Consider the following 19,750-nt stretch of genomic DNA (forward strand, 5'->3'; position numbering starts at 1 on the left):
AAACATATTATGATAGCATTCTGGCAAAAGATTAAGATGCATGGCTTTAAAATAATATGGAATTGTTTTTTAAGTGTGTGCAAACTTGAGATACACTCATTCTTTTTTTCTAGACTTCAATAAAAAGTTCTTAATATTTTTTTTATCTCTTTGTCCAGTTAAAATACCTAAACTTCCTTAAAATAATGTTTCGTACTTTTAATTGTTTATTATTATTATTATTATTACTATTATTATTATCCCATTGTAAAATGTATTCCAAAGTATATTTAATTTTTTTTATTTTTTATTGTTGTTGTTATTGTTAATATCCAGTGCCATTGATTTGATTCCCAGGGAATGCATGACCTCAAAATAAATATACCATGAATGCAATGTAAGTTGTTTGGGATATAAACATCTTTGTTGTGTCTCAAATGTAGTGTAAATAATTAAATGAAAGTTTAAAGTGGTGTTTATTATTGTGATAGTTTTATTGTTTTTTATTGTTTGATTGTGGTATGTTATAGTGTGATTTTTGATTTTTACATTTAAGATTAATGTGGCTCAAACTGTAGAACACAGTGCTAGCAACATCAACTAGATCATGTAACTGGTCAAATTGTTATATTTTATATTTTAAGTTGATTGTGTATTTATTTTTTATTTATGTGTATGTTACATATATCATATATATTTGATTATGTGAATGGGTCTAATTTGCATAGTTCATGTGTGAGGTTGAATGATAACTGTGGTGTCCAGTCTGTCACAGTGTTGCTTCCATTTTCTCACTGAGGCAGGGAGTTATGGGATTATATCTCTATCCTCTTGCAAAGCCCACACCAAACAATCAACCTCAGAAAATAATCCACACACATACACACACACACACACACACACACACACACACACACAACAGTCTGGTCAGCTAGTTTGTAGGGACTCTCTGTAATTGTAATGGTTTTTATACTGTATAAACCATATTTTCTATCGCCCTACACCAACTCTACACCTAAACATACCCGTCACAGGAAACTTTCTGCATTATTAGTTTCTCAAAAAAAAAAAAAAAACTCATTCTGTATGATTTATAAGCTTTTGTACCACAGGGGACCTTAATTTAGGTCGCCACCATGACACGAGTCCCCATGAGTCTGTGTGTATTCAGGTTTAAGTTCCCACCAAGATCTATAAATCTGTACACACACACACACTGACACAAATTCAGACTAGGGCTGCAACTAACGATTATTTTGATAATCGATGAATCGCGGTCGAAATATTTTTACGATTAATCGAATGAATCGGTTTATGTACTTCTATTTTAGTTTTGCCCATTTTTTTCCCCAAGTAAATTATTAACAAAGGGTTCTTATCATTCAACAAGACTTTTTAGAGATTTTAACCATTTTGCATTGTGACCTCATCAAAAACCATACCTGGAGTTGTGTTTTATTATGTGTTAGTTATCCTTTGTCGAACTCTTCTGCAATCAAAACACTGACCCACTACATACTCTAGCAAATTTCACAAGGAGATTTCAAATAATGTTTTCACCCATGGCAGTCCTTAGGGCTCCTAAAAGTAGTTTAACATCCCGAACAAAAGCTTATTAAGGAATCTTTCAGACATATTTTCACGAAGAATAAGAATAAGAAAAACAGAATAAAATTGCAGTAAATTGCATTTTATTATTTTTTTCCTGTAAACACACAGCTATACCTGGAAACAGCTTTATAGCTTATGATGTGAAACTGTAAACAATCCTTCGAATAAAGTGCCCATGGATGAAACCTGAATGGACACACACTTTTAAAATAAAATTTAAAGTAAAATCCCACAGAAGGTTGTCCAGAAAAAAAATGGGACACACACAAAAAACCTGCTGTGTGAAAAGGGGCAGTGAATACTTAGAAAAAAAAGTGCATTTCAAATACATTTAAACATTAACCTCTCTCAGTCAGTCATAATTAGGCTGCAAGACTGAAATTACGAAACTGGGTAAACGACAAAGCTTTAAATGTACATGTTAAAAAGCAATGTTATCAGCTTTTACGACTAAACATTTGCAAACAACATCTACTGCAGAACCTACACAAATAAAAAGTCTGCACACTGTTGATTTTCATCGGATTTAAATATGTAGTGTTCCTTATAACAGTGCAAAATTCAAAAATGTAATAAAGCAATAAAATGTTAACAAAAACCGCTTATGCCTGAACTGACTGAATTCGACTACCTGTGGGAAATAAGGCAGAACACTATTCACTCATTACTTGAGAAAAAACTTTGCATTGCAGTGCAAAAAGGTCAACATGTCCAAATGTTCAGGGCTTAACAGTTAGGCTTGATCTCTTTTTAGAGGATATGTTTCCTGCCGCAGTTTACAGGTTACTCTTCTTTTTTGAAGGCTCAAAGTAAAGTGCTCCCACATTTTGGATGACTTCGTCCGATTAGTTTTATCTTCGCTTTTTTCTTTTTCTTTCTCGAGCTTACTCCACTGCCGCCTGCATCCACTCATCACGCTGAATGCTGCAGACAGAGAGGAACGCTGTGCGGGAAGCACGTGACATAAAACGAGGCCAGCTATTGGCTAGTCGCTACTTCTCTGCTGTAATGGCTGAGTAAAAACCTCGGTGGCTCATTACTGCCACACTTTGGTCACCGCAGATTTAAAATATGCACGAAATGAGCCGCTACGGGCAAATAAAAATTATTTAAGAACGAATCGATTACTAATTAGTTGGGACAACTATTTTTAATAATCGATTTTAATCGATAAAATCGATTAGTTGTTTCAGCTCCCCACCAAGATCTATAAATCTGTACACACACACACACTGACCACGAATTCAGACATCCAAACACAACTTCACTCAATGATTCTTGCAGTCAAGATATGATATGTTTAAATCTTAATATCTTATTTCTAGGATATTTTGAAAAAGAATAAGTGATCAACAAACAATAAAACATAGACATATGCATGTGAAAATGCAAAAATCACTATAATTGTATCCACTAATTGGACAAAGTTATCGGTAATGTGACAGAAATGTGGTTGTTCGAATTTGTTGCATAACTTTTTCATTTTGACATTGATTGCTATCTTCCACACTGTTACTGAAGCTCCTGCAAATAAGGGCAGCCAAACCACAAAAAACACATTCTTACCTCCTCCAACTTACCTCCAGAAAACAAAAGCTATGTGGTTAGCAGGTGTCCCAGTGCAAGGGTTTTGATAGCAGTTTTAGTCAGCTGGTCAAGATCGGGAGACTAGCTAAACTGTCTTAAACCAGGCTTAGTCAAGGTTTAGCTGCATTACACTAATATTTTTGTCACTTTTTAATGCTTATTTTGTTTCTTGGCTAGCTTTCTAAAGGGATTCCCCCAGGCCTTTCTGTCTTCCAGGGATTCTAGTTTGACATCAAGTCTTCTGACTGTAAGAGTAAAAGTGATATCTCTCTATCTAACATCTTCTGGTGCACTGATTAACACAACCAGAGTATTTCATTTCCACATTGTGTGATCTACAAAAGGAGGCCAACCAATTTTTTTTTTTTTTTTTTGCTAAGCTGTAGTTTTGCTTGTGGCTAATCGTTTCATCCATTCCATTCCTGAGCATCCTGTTCTGTCATAAAGAGCTTGCCACTGTAAACTGAACTTGTTCTGTTTGAGATGGCGAAAGTCCAGCAGCTTAGTTCGGCTAAGCTTTAGGCATTTGTTTGGTTCCTTGTTTGAGGAATGATCTCAGATAATGTTCATTAAGTGTCAGTAAGTGGAGGAAATAAGTAGTGTCTAAGTATGCTTTAATTGTGATGATTTGATTGTGATGGCGTGCTCACTGACATGCTTGCGCACGAATCACGGTCACGCACACGCTCTTAAGAATTGTAAGATCTACTGCATAATAATAATAAAAATAATAAAGCAATTTAACAAATAAATAAAGGATTAAAAGGGATTTATAGGAATAAGTAAAGAAGAATGCTAAAATAATTTCTAGGTTTGTAGTTATATATGAAGTAGTTATCAATTTACACTATTTGAAAATAATATTTTATTTTGAAATGTGCACATTCACTCTTATTCGTATACGTCTAATAGTCGAAAACGCAAACGTCTCTTGTCACGTTAATTGTGATTTACATGAATCATGATTGCATATTTTCAATTCAAAATGCCGAAATTTCATAAAAAGTTGAGTCGTTTGCATCACTAGAACAGTTTTCTAATACAGTACTACCTACAGTACATCTTTCAACGAACTCTCATTGCATTGTGACAGTGACAGTAAGACCCGCCTCCTTTGATTTGATTGGCCACCTCGATCTTTTTGACATTGATGAGCGCTGTTGGACCACTGAGGCTGACCAGCCTAGAAGTTTAACTTTTAAAACTTTTTGTCATCCTAACAACAAACAGCTATACTGATTCTTATACACAGAGTCTTATACTGTCTATCAGCTATGACTATTTTAGTCTTTCGAAGGACACGATGGGTGGAAAAACAGTGATAGATATAGATATATATGACATAAAATGCAGGCCAGGAGCGAGGCCCTGTGCGGTCGCACACTTGGCACAGCCCTTGAGACGGTACTGCTTGCATATTCCATATGCGCTCTTTTTAATTTTTTGTCTTTATGCGCATGCACTGGGTGATTGTTTTTGCATGCACAATGTCTGAGTTTGTTCAGTGCTTCACACCGTCTGCTTTGCATTTTCGGATGCTGATTAGAAGCAGTTAATCTAAAAACACGTCTTGATATTCCATCTCACATCCTGTGTGAATGACACTTAATGTAGCACTGGGCCCAAATAATGGAATAATATCTTACCGAATATTGCAATATTGCAAACATATCAATGGAAACTCAGCAGACAACCAGAAGTAGCTGTAATTTTCTGTTTCTGTAGAGTGTTCCAAACCTGTATGATTGAAAAATGAAAGAAGATTTTTTGTGATATTACGGGTGAACTACCACTTTAATATCATCTTCAGACTGACAGCCAAAGCTCTTACATTATAGATGGCCAATCCTCTTCATGTTCTTATTCATAAATCAGTCTGGATTGGTGAAAAAGAAAAAGGTCACATACTTTATCGGGGGAGGGATGCATTGTGGCTCTGGCTGATCTTACAGGCCTGCATCAAGGCTTAAGAACATATGAATTATGCATTTCATTGTGAGAGTAATTGCTCTTTATTATTGCAAAGGCTAACAATTTTTTCATGAATTGAAGTCTTTGTGCCTTACTTGTTGACTGTCATTCCTCAGTGTTTCACTAACATCCTGACCTTAAAATGACTTAGTTACAACCTGTAACCTCCTCTCTAAAAAAACAAAGCAGCTCTCTAAAAAAGCGTTTAGCAGAATGTAGCAGCGCTTCATTTTTATAGGTGCAGTTCTGGCATGTTGTTGCCTGCGCCTGAATGAGGAGACCTTTATGAAAACAGGTTTAAGCTCACGACGGAAAATTGTGAGGTATTGTAAAAAGGGATGCAGACTCACGGGTCATAAGCTTCTCTTTCTCACTCTCTCTCTCTTCTCCCATGAGGTTTCACAGAGGATTATGTTTGTGCAATTGAAACTTGGCAAATGACTTCCCTCCCTCCCCCTCCAAAAAAAAAAAAAAAAAAAACATTTCAGCAGTGCTGCCAATCCGTCTTTATGTCTGAGCAGCAACTGTTGTTTTAGTTTAAATCTGAGATGAAGAACAAACAGATGAACAGGACAGGGAACATCCAGAGAAAGACAGAGAAATGCAGATCAAAGAGTCAGGACCAAACAGCACCGAAAAACGGTAAGAAGAGAAAGGGCAAAAAGGCCAAGACGGGAAACTCTAGTGAGTATTTTTCTCATCTAGTTAAAAGACACAAGAATTATTCTTCATGATGATGCACAAATGTTTGTCACTCTGTCTTTCAGCTCTTGCTTTCTTCTGAACGCGTGTGTTTATTCTATATGTCTCATTACTCAACCCTCAGTTTCTCCCACCTCAATCAGTATCCGGCTTCAGGCAGATGTTTATAATGGGCCAAGGGTGATGAAATGTTTATCGGCCCCACTTGGCAGTCACATGGTATTCTAAAGGAGCAGGAGCTGTGTATTATTCCCATATGGAGGTTTGACAGTGTATATATGGGTTTGTATATGTGTGCGTGTAAGGGAGCGCTTGAAAAGTAGCAGTTTAGAAGATTAAAAGATTGGAAGGGGGTTACAATGTTTTCCTGCTTTGTGGTTTTTTCCTTTGCGATCGGTGACCTCAGTGACTTCCAAAGTCTGGCCTCCATTTCAGCATCATTTGAATTCTCATTATAAAAGAGGCAGAGCATTATAGGAGAAACATCTGTAAGATGCACGTGATGTGAGGAGGTGAATAAGTAAATCTCTTGCTTGAGTGTTTCGGATGATCATAGAGATGACGGAATTGCCAACTGCTTGATGCAGATGAGAAAAGCAACATGTTGTGTGGTGCAGATGTTGCTTGGGAAGTTTCTAATAAACCTTTTGTTTATTTATGCATTTTAGATTGTCAGTACAAAGACTTGGTCTTAGTCAGTCATAAATAAATCATTTAAAGATTAAGAAGAAGAGTACAATCAAATGAGGCCGTGCGATACATTGGCCTCTGGTATCATGAGCATAAACGGTAACAGATGAAAATAATAATGACCAATTATGGTAATGTGGTGTGTTATGTGTCAGCATGCTCACGTAAACACAGCAGAGGGTTGTTCAAGGCTTTCAGATGCCATTTCATGAACCTGTCATCACATTCCTGCTGGAATAAAGGTCTGTGTTGCTGAGGCAAAACATTTTGACCAGTGCATTAGTTGTGAGGGTGCTAATCTCATCTGCATCTACAGTTCATCAGTCTCAGACATTGCAGTTACTTCATCTATCACTGTGGTATTTGTGTTTTTCTATTACTTGTATGACTTTTATACACACACTAAGTTTGTTGTCATTCTGTTGAATTGTTTTGCTTAGCCACTGCTCATTATCATGACAGACAGAGAGCTTGGGGTATTGGGAAATATATTTTTCATTGTTACTTATTCGTCATTGCACTAGTATTTTTCTAGATGATTTTTTAGAAACAGGACATGACAAAGGAAGTTTCTCAGACCTGGAGAAAGCAATCCCTTAGAATTCCCATTTATCGTTATGGCTATTACTCAGCTTCAGTAAGTTCTGTGCAAGATGATAACAACCTTCCTCAATGCCTGACTAAAACATAAATTGCTTTTTGGTGACTTTTTTTTTTTTTTTATCATTTTGGCTAATTAAAGAACTTTAACAGAGATATTCTAAGCTAGCTGTCCAAGCTGTAAAGTGAAGACTGATTGAAAAGATTTGTTAAAAAATTTAAATTTGCTTTGAATTTGAAATTTGAATATGACCATTTTTATTTTTAAGACAATTAATATACAATAAACATTAATATTTTTCATAGTAAAGAATAAATACATTGTAAATAAACACACACGTCAGGTTTCCATGTTTTGTGGGTACACCTCATAGACAAAGTGGTTTAGACTGTGCATACACTATTTCCTATCCCCTTACCTTAACCCTACCCCTCACACAAAACTTTCTGCATTTTTTGATTTTCCAAAAACTTCATCCTAGTTTTTACTGTCTGTTGTGTCAGTCAAATACTGTAAATGCAGCCTTGATGAATATAAGGGACTTCTTTCAAAAACATTACCGACCCCAAACTTTTAAACGGTAGTGTACATCTTGCAAAAAAAGTAAATGGAGAAAAATGCTTTTTTGGCAGTAGAATTGAGTCATTTTGGGATCAGCCAATTGTGCTGCATATGTCCTTTAAAAGTGAAGCCAAAACATTTTGATCGCCATCTGGTGGCTGGCTGTAGTACACGTCATACACCCCGCCCTCACTATGTAAATGAAAGGGACTTTAGGCGAAATAAATAAACAAATTACACTTCAAATAAATTTTTCACAAAGATGGCTTCTGTCATTTTAAAGGTTTCATGTGTTGCTGCTAAAAAGAACATTATGTTGTGTATTTGGTGTAAGAAAATGTGTTTATGCGGTTTAAGGTTTGAAAAACACATTGTTTTCAACATACTGTACATTATTGTTTCTCCTATATGCCCTGCCTTTTTGAGGTTTAAAAAACATATTTTAGATATTCGTTCTGAAAAGTGAGGTATGCTCTGATTGGCCAGCTATCCAGTGCATTGTAATTGGCCGAATGCCTCAAGCGTGTGACCGTAATGTTACGCCCCTTACTATACTGTGATGTGTGTCCCAACACCAGCGTGACAGGACAGTAAGAATAAAACCCATTACAAACGAGCCATTAGTTGCATCCAATGGGGACATAATTACTGATTATAAAGACTTGTACTATCTTTTTACACGTTGCATTGCACTGCATAAACATAAAACCATGTCTGCATTTGTGATCGCAGAAATGACAAACAACAAGTACTCTACAATGCTGAAAACTTGCATTTGAATCATCAGTGCTAAATCCTTTACATATGTAAACGTACTCACAGACTGTGAGTCAGAACAGATGGCACTGTAGTCTTCTCTCCCAGGATCAGGAAACAGTCCTCCATAAAATGTGCTGCACACATCTGAATATTTGGGTTGAACTGTTCTGGAACAGTGTTGTAAATACAATTTGTAACACTCCAAAGAGAAAGGAAAACTTGAAATCACATGATATGAGCCCTTTAAGTAGTTCTCATCACGCTTAGGTATGTTCAAGTGTTTGTTTTTCTAATCCACTTTATTTTTCCCATAAGAGCGGACACGGCCATTTGTAAATTTTATGGGTCTGGCTTCTGATCTCATTTGCTTCCAGCTATTTTTAGCTGTACAAAACAGATCGGTTTGCTGCTTGATATTGCAAATTGGTGTGTCTTACCATATAATTGCAATGTATTATCTTAATTATGAACACACCAGTTTGTACTGCAAACAGTTTTACTATTTACTGGACGTTGTAATTCTTATCGTTATTTTGTTATTCTTCTCGTTATTTTCCTATGAACTGTAAGTCTCGCCCACAGGCACTGAAGAATAAGGTGGATAAGTTTGCTTTTAGTTTGTTATTTGATTCTATAAAAACAGGGTGTGTTGTCATGATTGTGAGCTTGTGATTGGGTCTGCGGTAGTTTGGGGGCGACTTTGATACCACGGCTCCAACTCATGATAGCAGACTCGGGCTCCAAATAGTATCATCACTGCAAGATGACAGCGGCTACATTGGGATGTTCTGGCTTCACTTTTCTATAGTAGTACATTCTATGGTATCAACTAGCAGGGTCTAACTGGGCCTTGCTAACCAGCATAAACCTGACCCCTTGAATAACAACAGCCTGAGTTCACTGGAGGCATACAGTGAAGGATAGGATGTTTAAGTGATCATCACTGTTTATTTACCTTGAATTTTCTTCCTTCCTTTCTTTCTTTCTCTTGACTTATACAGATAGAATGACGAATAAGCATTTGGGCAACCAGAAAAGTGCAGCGTTGCAGATGGATGATAGAGTGGAAGCAGAATTAAAAGACAACACAAACCAACAATGCGGCTGGTTTTCACGCAACCTGCTCCTTGCCCTCACCGTGCTAGGTGTGCTCTTGTGTGTTTGTGCATGTATGCATGTGTGGGAGTGTTTGTACACAACTTCAGATCTGTCTGTGTCTCCTTCCTTGGAAGTTCAGGGGATTAAATAAATGTGCCATTTTATTGCCTGTTTGGTGGACATAAACTAATAAAGCCTTGCAAGTCATAGTGAGGTGATAATGACAAAGCAGAAGAGATGGTATTATCTCTAAAAATGTTGATAATATACAGGAAGAGATTAGTTCATTGCGTATGCAAAAGGGGGCGTTTAGGGAACAGCAGTTGGTCCAGAAATGATCATGAAAACTGTGTATGTTGTATGATACCACCAATTAAATCTCAGTTTGTCAGCCTTTAGCGTCAGCTTTCATCTGCTCCTTCTTTATACTTACAGTGGGGAAAATATCTATTTGATCCTCTGCTGATTTTGTAAGTTTGCCCGCTTACAAAGAAATTAAGGGTATGTAATTTTTATGATAGGTTTATTTTAATGGATAGAGACAGAATACCAACCAAAAAATCGAGAAAAAACACATTATATAAATTTTAGAGATTGATTTGCATTTCAGTGAGTGAAATAAGTATTTGATCCCCTACCAACCAGCAAGAATTCTGGCTCCCACAGATTAGTCCTGTCACTTTAAGAAGTTACTCAACACACAATCTGTATCTTCCATTCCAACCTCTTCCACCTCCATGGGCAAGACAAAAGAGCTGTTAAAGGATGTCAGAGACAAGATTGTAGATCTGCACAAGGCTTGAATGGGCTACAAGACCATCAGCAAGAAGCTTGGAGAGAAGGAGACAACTGTGGGTGTCTGATTATTTGGAAATGGAAGAAATACAAAACAACCATCAATCAGCCTCGGTCTGGAGCCCCGTGCAAGATCTCGCCTCATGGGGTAAGGATGATCATGAGAAAGGTGAGGGATCAGCTCAGAACTACACGGGAGGAGCTTGTTAATGATATTAAGGCAGATGGGACCACAGTCACCAAGCAAACCATTGGTAACACACTACTCCGCAATGGACTGAAATCCTGCAGCGCCCACAAGGTCCCCCTGCTCAAGAAGGCACATGTACACGCCTGTTTAAAGTTTGCCAAAGAACATATAAGGATTCAGAGAAGGCTTGGAGAAAGTGCTATGGTCAGATGAGCCAAAAATTTAGCTCTTTGGCATTAACTTGACTCGCCGTGTTTGGAGGGAGAGAAATGCTGACTATGACCCCAAGAACACAGACCCTACAGTCAAGCACGGAGGTGGAAACTGCTTTGGGGCTGTTTTTCTGCTAAGGGTACAGGACGACTTCACCGCATTGAGGGGCAAATGGACGGGGCCATGTGCTGTAAAATCGTGGACAAGAACCTCCTTCCTTCAGCCAGAACAACTCATTGATGGGTCATGGATGGGTCTTCCAGCATGACAATGACCCGAAACATACCGCCAAGTCAACAAAGGATTGGCTCAAGAAGAAGCACATTAAGTTCATGGAGAGGCCTAGCCAGTGTCCAGACCTCAATCCTATAGAAAATCTGTGGAGGCAAGAAACCTTCAGGATTCAGAGAGGATCTGTAAAGAGGAGTGGACCAAAATCCCTCCTGAGATTGTGCAAACCTGGTGACCAACTACAAAAAAATGTCTTACCTCTGTGATTGCCAACAAGGGTTTCTGGACCAAGTACTAAGTCATGGTTTGCTTGGGAACAAATACTTATTTCACTCACTGAAATGCAAATCAATTTCTAACCTTTATATAATGTGTTTTCTTCTGGATATTTTGGTTGGTATTTTGTCTCTATACGTTAAAATAAACCTACCATAAAAATTACAGACCCTTTTTTTTGTAAGTGGGCAAACTTACAAAATCAGCAGGGGATCAAAAATATTTTCCCCACTGTACATTCTTAGAAACATAAAAGATAAACCCTGTCTGTCATTTCAACTGTGATCATCGGTCAAACTGCAGACAAATACCAAACTAGCAAGTTCTCAGCAAATTTTTTGGCCCCAATGTAGTGACACTGTTTATACAACAGTAGTTTGAGATGTTGCAGATACAGGACAGTTATGCAGTGGTGCATGTGAAATATCCAGTACCCTACAATGATCCATACACCTTTTAATAAGCAGGCCTAACATTACCGGTGTAATCGGCACTCTCACAGGTGTTATAGCGGGCACAGTGCTGGGCATGATGCTGCGTTATGTTCCTGATCTGGACACAAACACTCTCATGCTGGTTTCATTTCCGGGAGACATCCTAATGAGAATGCTGAAGATGCTGATCCTGCCCCTCATCATCTCCAGTCTCATCACAGGTCAGTCCTCAAACACATGTGTTGTGTTTTAAGATTGCTGAAAGGGAACAGAGTGTCTACAGCACCAGAAAACAATCCATTTATCTTTGTTGACACAAGATCTCTCTCTTCTTCTGTCTGTCTTGCAGGCCTGGCCGGTCTGGATGCTCGCTCCAGTGGAAGAATGGGCTCCAGAGCAATGGTGTACTACATGTCCACCACAGTAATCGCTGCTGTTCTGGGTGTCATCCTGGTGCTTGGAATACACCCTGGGAACCCAAAACTCAGGTCCAGTCAGGTCAGCTCCGCCCCCAGGAACCAAGAAGTCAGCAGTCTGGACGCCTTTCTGGATCTGATCCGAAACCTTTTCCCTGAGAACCTAGTCCAGGCCTGTTTTCAACAGGTAAAAAAAAATAAATGTGCTTGTGCTTTGGAAGGTTTTAAATGTAATCACAAGATCACCCAGTATGCACTTGGGGTCAGTGGTTTACCATGAAACCGGGTCCCGCCCACAAACAGAGACATCATGGATGAGAGTTTGTGTCTCTCATGACTTGTGTCTCTCTCTTCAGAACTTTTCTCTATATTTTTGTTCTGTTAAAGATTTTTTGTCATCTTTCTGCATCTTTTCTGTTGTTTATAAAATGTGAATCTTTCAGAACAGTGGCACAGCGTGTTGCTCATGATGTATATTAGCACCTGGAGTCACATCCCAATTGAACAATGGTTTCAGGTTGTCTGCGGCCAGTGGTTCACAGCTGTTGTTTTTTTACATTGTTTATGGTTGTCCTGTCCATCTGCCTAATTTTTCTTGCTTCTAACAAGTGGCAGATGAATTTGTGTTGAGTTTTGCCTACAAACAATATGAGAATAATTTTCTCTTCTCTTTTAAAGTGGCCTATTTTTTTTTGCAATCCTAACGTTGGATGATTATTTTATTATTTTCATTTAAGCATAGTTTTTTCCTGCTGTCCGCTGTCAAATAAAAACAGTAAAGTTAAAATGTTGGTTACAGTTTTATGTAATCATATATTTCTTGCTTTCCTTTTCAGGTTCAAACGGTGCTGAAAAAAGTAGCTGTCCCAGTCCAGAACCAAACAGAACCGATCCTTGTCAACAGGAAAAAACTGGAAATGAAGTGGGGAATGAATGTTTTAGGTTAGAGTATATTCTGGTGTTTTTTCTGTACTTAACACAAAATACAGCATAGATGTAATTTTAAGTAACAGCAAAAAGTGTAATTTCAATTTGTGATTGGAATACCAAATAATGTTATGATTTATCAATATATGAATTTCTGTTTTATGTCACTGTTTTTTTTTGTCACTTTTTTTTTAATGTCTCTTTTTTGTAAGGTTTGTTTGTTTTATTGTTTGATTTTGTTATTTGTATCGTTGTGGTTTGTGGATGGGGGGAATGTGATGTGTGGGTTAGCTCATGTGTTTGTTGTTCATCATCATGAAGATGGTGTCCATGATCATGTGGTCAGTATTCTGCCTTTATCATGATTATATATCTGTTGCAACTGAAACAAATGCTCATAAATAACACTAATTAGTCTCTCCGTGTTTTGATTGCTAAAGCATGGGATAAAACAGGCTACAGAAGTGTACAAGGTTTTTTTTTTTACTAAGGAATTATTATGTTTGAATCTTTCAAACATGTTCAGAGGAGTTCAGCAGAGTGAGAGAAAAGTATAGTATGTAAGGAAGAGGGAAAGAGGGGGATTTGTCAGGGAGAAAAAGCACAGGAATCTGAGAGAGTGCAACATCGTATTTGTGTTCCCATGAGTAAATGTGGGAGTTTTATTCTGGATGCAATATATCCTCCGACACATAAACTGCAGACAGATACCCACACGCTGGCAGAAAACAGATCGAGCACTGAACTTATGAATTATGTCTGTAGAAATGAAACGCTTGATCTGTAATGCTAACAGGCCATTTTACAGCACAAAAAAAGTGAGACAGTGGGAAGGAACATGTTCGTTTCATATTCTAATACATCTTTAACACTAAAAAGAACAAGCATGGAAAAAGTTAATAGCCCAAAATAAAAGCATATGACAACAAAGACAGCCCCCGCTCAGCCCTGAGACCGTCCCATCTGTAACTAACTGTGTTCTGTGTTTTCCGTTCACAGTATGTTAACTGTTCAAATGGTACGATAAACATCATCTGTTGCTTACCATAACACATGGTGAAATATTTATGCACAGCATTTCAGATTAATTTAATTCAGGCCATATAAGAAGTACCATCATCTCATATGGTGTTCAGGTTGTGAAACTGGGCCAATATGATGATCCTCTAAAAATATGACTCCCTTCTAAAAATGTAAAGGCAGCTACATATGAATAAAGACTCATTTATAATGTGTGAAGAAAAAAAGTAAGTGTGATTATTAATGTAAAATGAATAAAAGTGCCTTTGTTCTAAAGATAAAAGAAATATATATATATATATATATATATATATATATATATATATATATAATATATATATATATATTATTAATGTAAAATGAATAAAAGTGCCTTTGTTTTAGAGTTTTTATTTTTAATAAAATATTTTAATAAAATGTATATATTTTTATACTTATTTTATTTATACTTATTTTATTTATCTTAATAAAATTTTATTTACTTATACATATCTTTTTATTTTATATTTATTATATATTTTTTTCACACGTACAAACTTGATACAAACCAAATTGATTGATTGTCAAAAAATGTATTAAAATATGTTTTTATTTTATACATTTAACGCTTGTTAAAGAAGTTCGAGAAGTGTTATGGCTCAGCAACATTTAACTGACCAAACTAATAACTCAACTAATCTGTCCTCAGGTACTCACCAGTAGGCATTGCCTCCCTCATCTGTGGGAAAATTGCTGCTATCGGTGACCTGGAAGTGGTGGCGAGGCAGCTGGGCATGTACATGGTCACGGTCATAGTTGGTCTCATCATTCATGGCGGGCTCATCCTGCCACTCATATACTTCGCCGTGACTCGGAAAAACCCCTTCACGTTTTACTCTGGTATCTTCCAGGCTTGGATCACTGCTCTGGGAACGGCCAGCAGGTACAGACAGCAGACCACTCCTCATGCGTTTCATGGTGATATGCTGATTGAAGAGTTCTGGCAGCACAGACTTAAGAGTTAAAGGTCACTTTTGTTTTAAAAAGTTGTCTTGAGAAGCAAGATCTATCTCTGTTTTTCTCTTTTTTACATATAGCACAGCCAAAACACATTCTTATGTCGAAAAATTATATTTTATACTGGTCTCAGATGTTTTAATATAAACTCCAACATAAACAAAACAAAAAAAAAAAAAACACAAAAAAAAACATCAGATGGATGACTTATATTTTAGGCACCACATAAATCATCCACACTACCTAATCTGGCCGAACACGTTCTCTGATGTTCTCCAGAATGCAAGTCTAGAAAGATTAATCAGTCTAAATGGATGGGAAATTCTGGAAACATATTTTAGAGAGTTGTTTATGAATAAATCTGGGTTTACATCTGTTGTGCCAAACCATTTTCTGAATGTCAAACCAACTGTCAGTTTGGCACAGAATATGCATTCAATCCTATCAACTGTTCTTTATTTTAATTTTTTTATTACTGGTTTTGTGGATTATTTTGGAAATAATGTTTAGTCAGAGCAATTTTTTTAACTTTTAAACAACAAATTAGCATTATTTAGACAATTATAATAGATTAAACTTTCTCTTTTTCAGTGCTGGGACATTGCCAGTGACTTTTCGGTGTCTGGAGGAGAATCTAAATATTGACAAGCGTGTGACCCGCTTTGTGCTGCCCATTGGAGCCACCATAAACATGGATGGCACTGCACTCTATGAGGCCGTAGCAGCCATTTTCATCGCCCAGATGAATGACATTGCCCTAGATGGAGGACAGATTGTCACTGTTAGGTAAGGAGATGTGGAACTGAAACCAGACAAATTGTGGCTTATGCAGTGTCTGCAATTAAGAAACCCTCGCATTACAACACATGCACACAACAAAATCCCCTTATCTATGGAGGGATTTATTTCAAATTTTCTTTTTAGTTACAAGATGAACAATCAGCTTTTAGGTTGCAGCTTTTAATTAAATTAATTTTATTTTATTTTATTTTATTTTATTTTATTTTATTTTATTTTATTTTATTTTATTTTATTTTATTCAGGTAAGACTTGATTTCTTATAATTCAGTTTAAAATGGGTTGAATTTTTAAAACACATACACTGGTCATAAAATCCTATTATTTTAATGACTTGAAATTTGTAGTCATTTTTATGTATTTTATTTTAATATAAAATTATATAAAATAAAATGTTTAGGTTGTATCATCACATTTGTCATTTTTATGTATTTTATTTTAATATAAAATTTTTTAATTTTATTTTATTTTATTTTAATTTTATATTTTATTTTATTCAGGTAAGTTTTTTTTTTTTTTATTTTTTTTTTGGGTTGAATTTTTAAAACACAAAAACTGGTACTATGGTCCTATTATTTTATTGTTTTGTGATTTTAGTTTTTTGTTTTTGTTTTTTTTTTTTTTTTTATTTTATTTTAATAGAAAATTATATAAAATACCATTTTTAGGTTGTACCATCACATTTTAATGACCACAAATTCATAGTCAATTATTTTATTTTATTTTATTTTATTTTTTTTCTTTTTATTTTTGTTTGTTTTTATTCTGTTTATTAAATTTCTTAAATGTCATTTGTTGTCTTCTGCCCGTTAGTTCTCACACGCAGTCTAAATGCAGTCTTGATTTATGAGTCACGTTTGGTTCTTTGATCCTTTGTGTTGTGCCATAACAATCTGGTTATTATTCCAGTTATTATAATTGCCTTTTATTACTATGGCTCTATATTTGTAATACAGTTACAAAACAAAACTTTAACCTGCAGCTACATCACAGATGTTCCTCCTTGAACTGAGCTAGCATCTTCTTCCAATTATTATTATTTTCCTTCTTTCCTCCATTGAACTTTTTATTTTTTCACCCCCTCAACGGATCATATCCGTCAGTGCCGCCCCATGCTGTCTCAGTCGTGGTGGTATAATCCGTCTCTCTCTTTCTCTGCAGTATGACAGCGACTTTAGCCAGTGTGGGAGCAGCTAGTATTCCCAGTGCGGGTCTGGTCACCATGTTGCTAATCCTGACCGCCGTGGGCCTTCCAACTCAAGACATCAGCCTCCTCGTCGCTGTCGACTGGCTTCTGTGAGTTCAAACAGCTCTGTTTGTGTTATGTACAGGCCCTGACAACGGCCCTGGCTTAATTATCAACTGTCGTCATGAACATAAACAGCTGTCCTGAGCTGTTCTGTGTCAGCGTTTAGAGCTGTTTTTGTGTGTCTTCAGTGACAGAATGCGCACCTCCATTAACGTGGTGGGCGACTCTTTCGGGGCAGGCATTGTGGACCACCTATCACGGGCAGAGCTTGTGGTGATCGACGGGGACATCCCTCTTTCAGACGAGGAGTTTTGTCCCCCTCCACCTCTCCTCACTGAAATAGACCTCATAGAACCCTCTCAAGCCGCCCGAACTGCCGCCCCCTCGCTCCCCGCGCCTCCCAAAGCTCAACCATCACGCCCCGTCTCTGACCCCTTCACAGTCTCAGTCGCACTCTATCCCGCACTCGCCCCGCTCCGTCCGCTCTCCGTCACCTCACTCCATCCGCTCGCCCTCCCCTCGCTCCGTGTGCTCTCACTCCCCGAGGCCTTTCCGAACACATTCCCCTCGTCTTCTGCGCAGGACGGAGCCTGGATACTGCGCCCTGCCCACACATGACAACCAGGTGAGGCTTCCTTCAGAAAATATCAATATTATGCTTAGATTTTCGCTATGAGTTTCTCAAATAAATGATTGCACAGATTGATCTTACAGAAATAGATCACCTAAAATTTACTCACCTTCATGTAAATCTAAACCTGGATGACGTTCTTCTGTGGAACGAAGAAGTCACTCTTTTTATTTTCCGTATACTACAAAACTGATTAAACTGGTGTACTGTACTGCCAAGTCTTTATATGAGACAAATACAGTTTTTTGCAAGAAACAGATAGAGAACGAAGTCATTATTCACTGTTAAGCTCCTTGAAGTGTTTAGTAGAGTTCATGAGAGAAGTTACACTGTCTGATCTGTGAACAAGTCTTTCTTTTGAGTCTGATCTTGACAGTGATGTGTTATATCCAGTTCACCAATCTGAATAGTTTGTTCGGAAATTGGACTGATCTGTGGAGTTTGTTTTTGCGTCCTTTTTGAACCTTCCTTTGAAAACTTCTATCCTTGTTCTTTGTAACTGCATGAAAAAGAGTGACCGAGTTCTGCGGAAGAACAAATACACTACACAATACAGAAAAAGTACACAAAAAATATGCTGTTAAATTTATGATCAGCTGTGGTTTCCAGAAAAGTGTTTCAGGTATTACAAGATTTTGGCATTTTGGTGTCTGTATATTTTACTATTTATACTTGTATATTTAATTAAATGATACATTGTTAATATTAAAACTGTTTAAAAGACAAAATACAGTAATAAAAAAAAAATAAATAAGAATAAACAAATGATTTATATATGATATGTGATGTGGCTCTGGGGGGAATTTTTTTTCCCCCTTTTACTGTAAATTATCCAGTAATTCATAGGTTAACTTGCAACCATAAATCTGACAGTAATTGCACCACAATGGTAAACCATTTACAGTTTTTCACTGTATATGTCAACTTACAGTTAATCAATAAACAGGTTTTACTTTAACGTGTTTACTGCAACATCTTTTTCTGTAAAAATGACATTGTATTGACATGAGGGTGAGTAAACTATTCGTTTCAGTCGGATCAAGTAATTCCGATGTTCTTCTACTGAGGTGTTTTTGTTGTGGATATGCTGTTAAAAGTGGCTCGTCACTTCGCATCCCGCAGATTACCACTCTTCCCAGAGGTTTCCGAGAGAGAGGCAGAGACCGGGAAAGAGACAGAGCAAGAGAGAGACTGCGGGAGCGGGAACGGGATAAAGGGAGCGAGACTGAGGAGGACGAGGAGAAAGGAAGAATGATGGACGAGGCGAGCGACGGAGAAGAAAGCGACGACACGGCGTACGACAGACGCCACAACATCCCACTTTGTGACCTGCCCTGAATGGAACAGACAAAGCTGTAGCACATTTTCACAATACTTCTTCCGTATCCCAGAACCCACCTTTCTGGGTGAACGCTGGCATTTTTGTTGTTTGGTAAAGACTTTGAGTATCTAGGTTCGTTGTGTGTTTGTTTTTGCATTGAGAAACTTAATATAAGTGAATGGAGGGTTCACTATGTTTCTTAATATCAGCTTTATAGTCTAGCAACTGCAACTGTTTGTAACTTGTAGCTCATTTGCTTTTACAGGATTTCAGTAATAAACCCGATGAGTGGCTCCGAGCGTTTATTGCACGTGCTCTGCCAATCTAGACGTTATTTATTCTTTGACTTCCCTATCATATAATTTATCTAGGCTACTGGGATACTGGTTATAACACTGGATGTCACTGCACTGTACTGTAAATCCCAGACTTACTCAATGGTTTGGGGAAAAGAAAGCCTTGACTCACTTGAGCTGCCTTAGTTTACTTTTATAGTCTAGATGTCCTCTGTTCAGTTGCCAGTGCAACATAAACAAAATGACAACAGGCCGTTCAAATGAGTCGAAGCAGTTGGTTTCTATAAACAATGCAAAGTTGTTCCAAATCTCCCGCTTTATGATTTGTTGGGTTTTTCTTTTGACGGTGGCGATGACGTCACAAGCAGCTGTGAGTAACATGATGCAGTTTCTCCACA

The 19,750-nt window shown here is 37.3% G+C and overlaps 1 pseudogene; it reads left to right on the forward strand.

Moving 5' to 3' along the window:
• The first annotated feature begins 5,324 nt into the window (after positions 1-5,324).
• On the forward strand, positions 5,325-19,366 carry LOC109049678 (annotated as a pseudogene).
• The last annotated feature ends 384 nt before the right edge of the window (positions 19,367-19,750 follow it).

Source organism: Cyprinus carpio, chromosome B3 (genome assembly GCF_018340385.1).
Source record: "Cyprinus carpio isolate SPL01 chromosome B3, ASM1834038v1, whole genome shotgun sequence".
In the NCBI taxonomy this organism is placed as follows: Eukaryota; Metazoa; Chordata; class Actinopteri; order Cypriniformes; family Cyprinidae; genus Cyprinus; species Cyprinus carpio.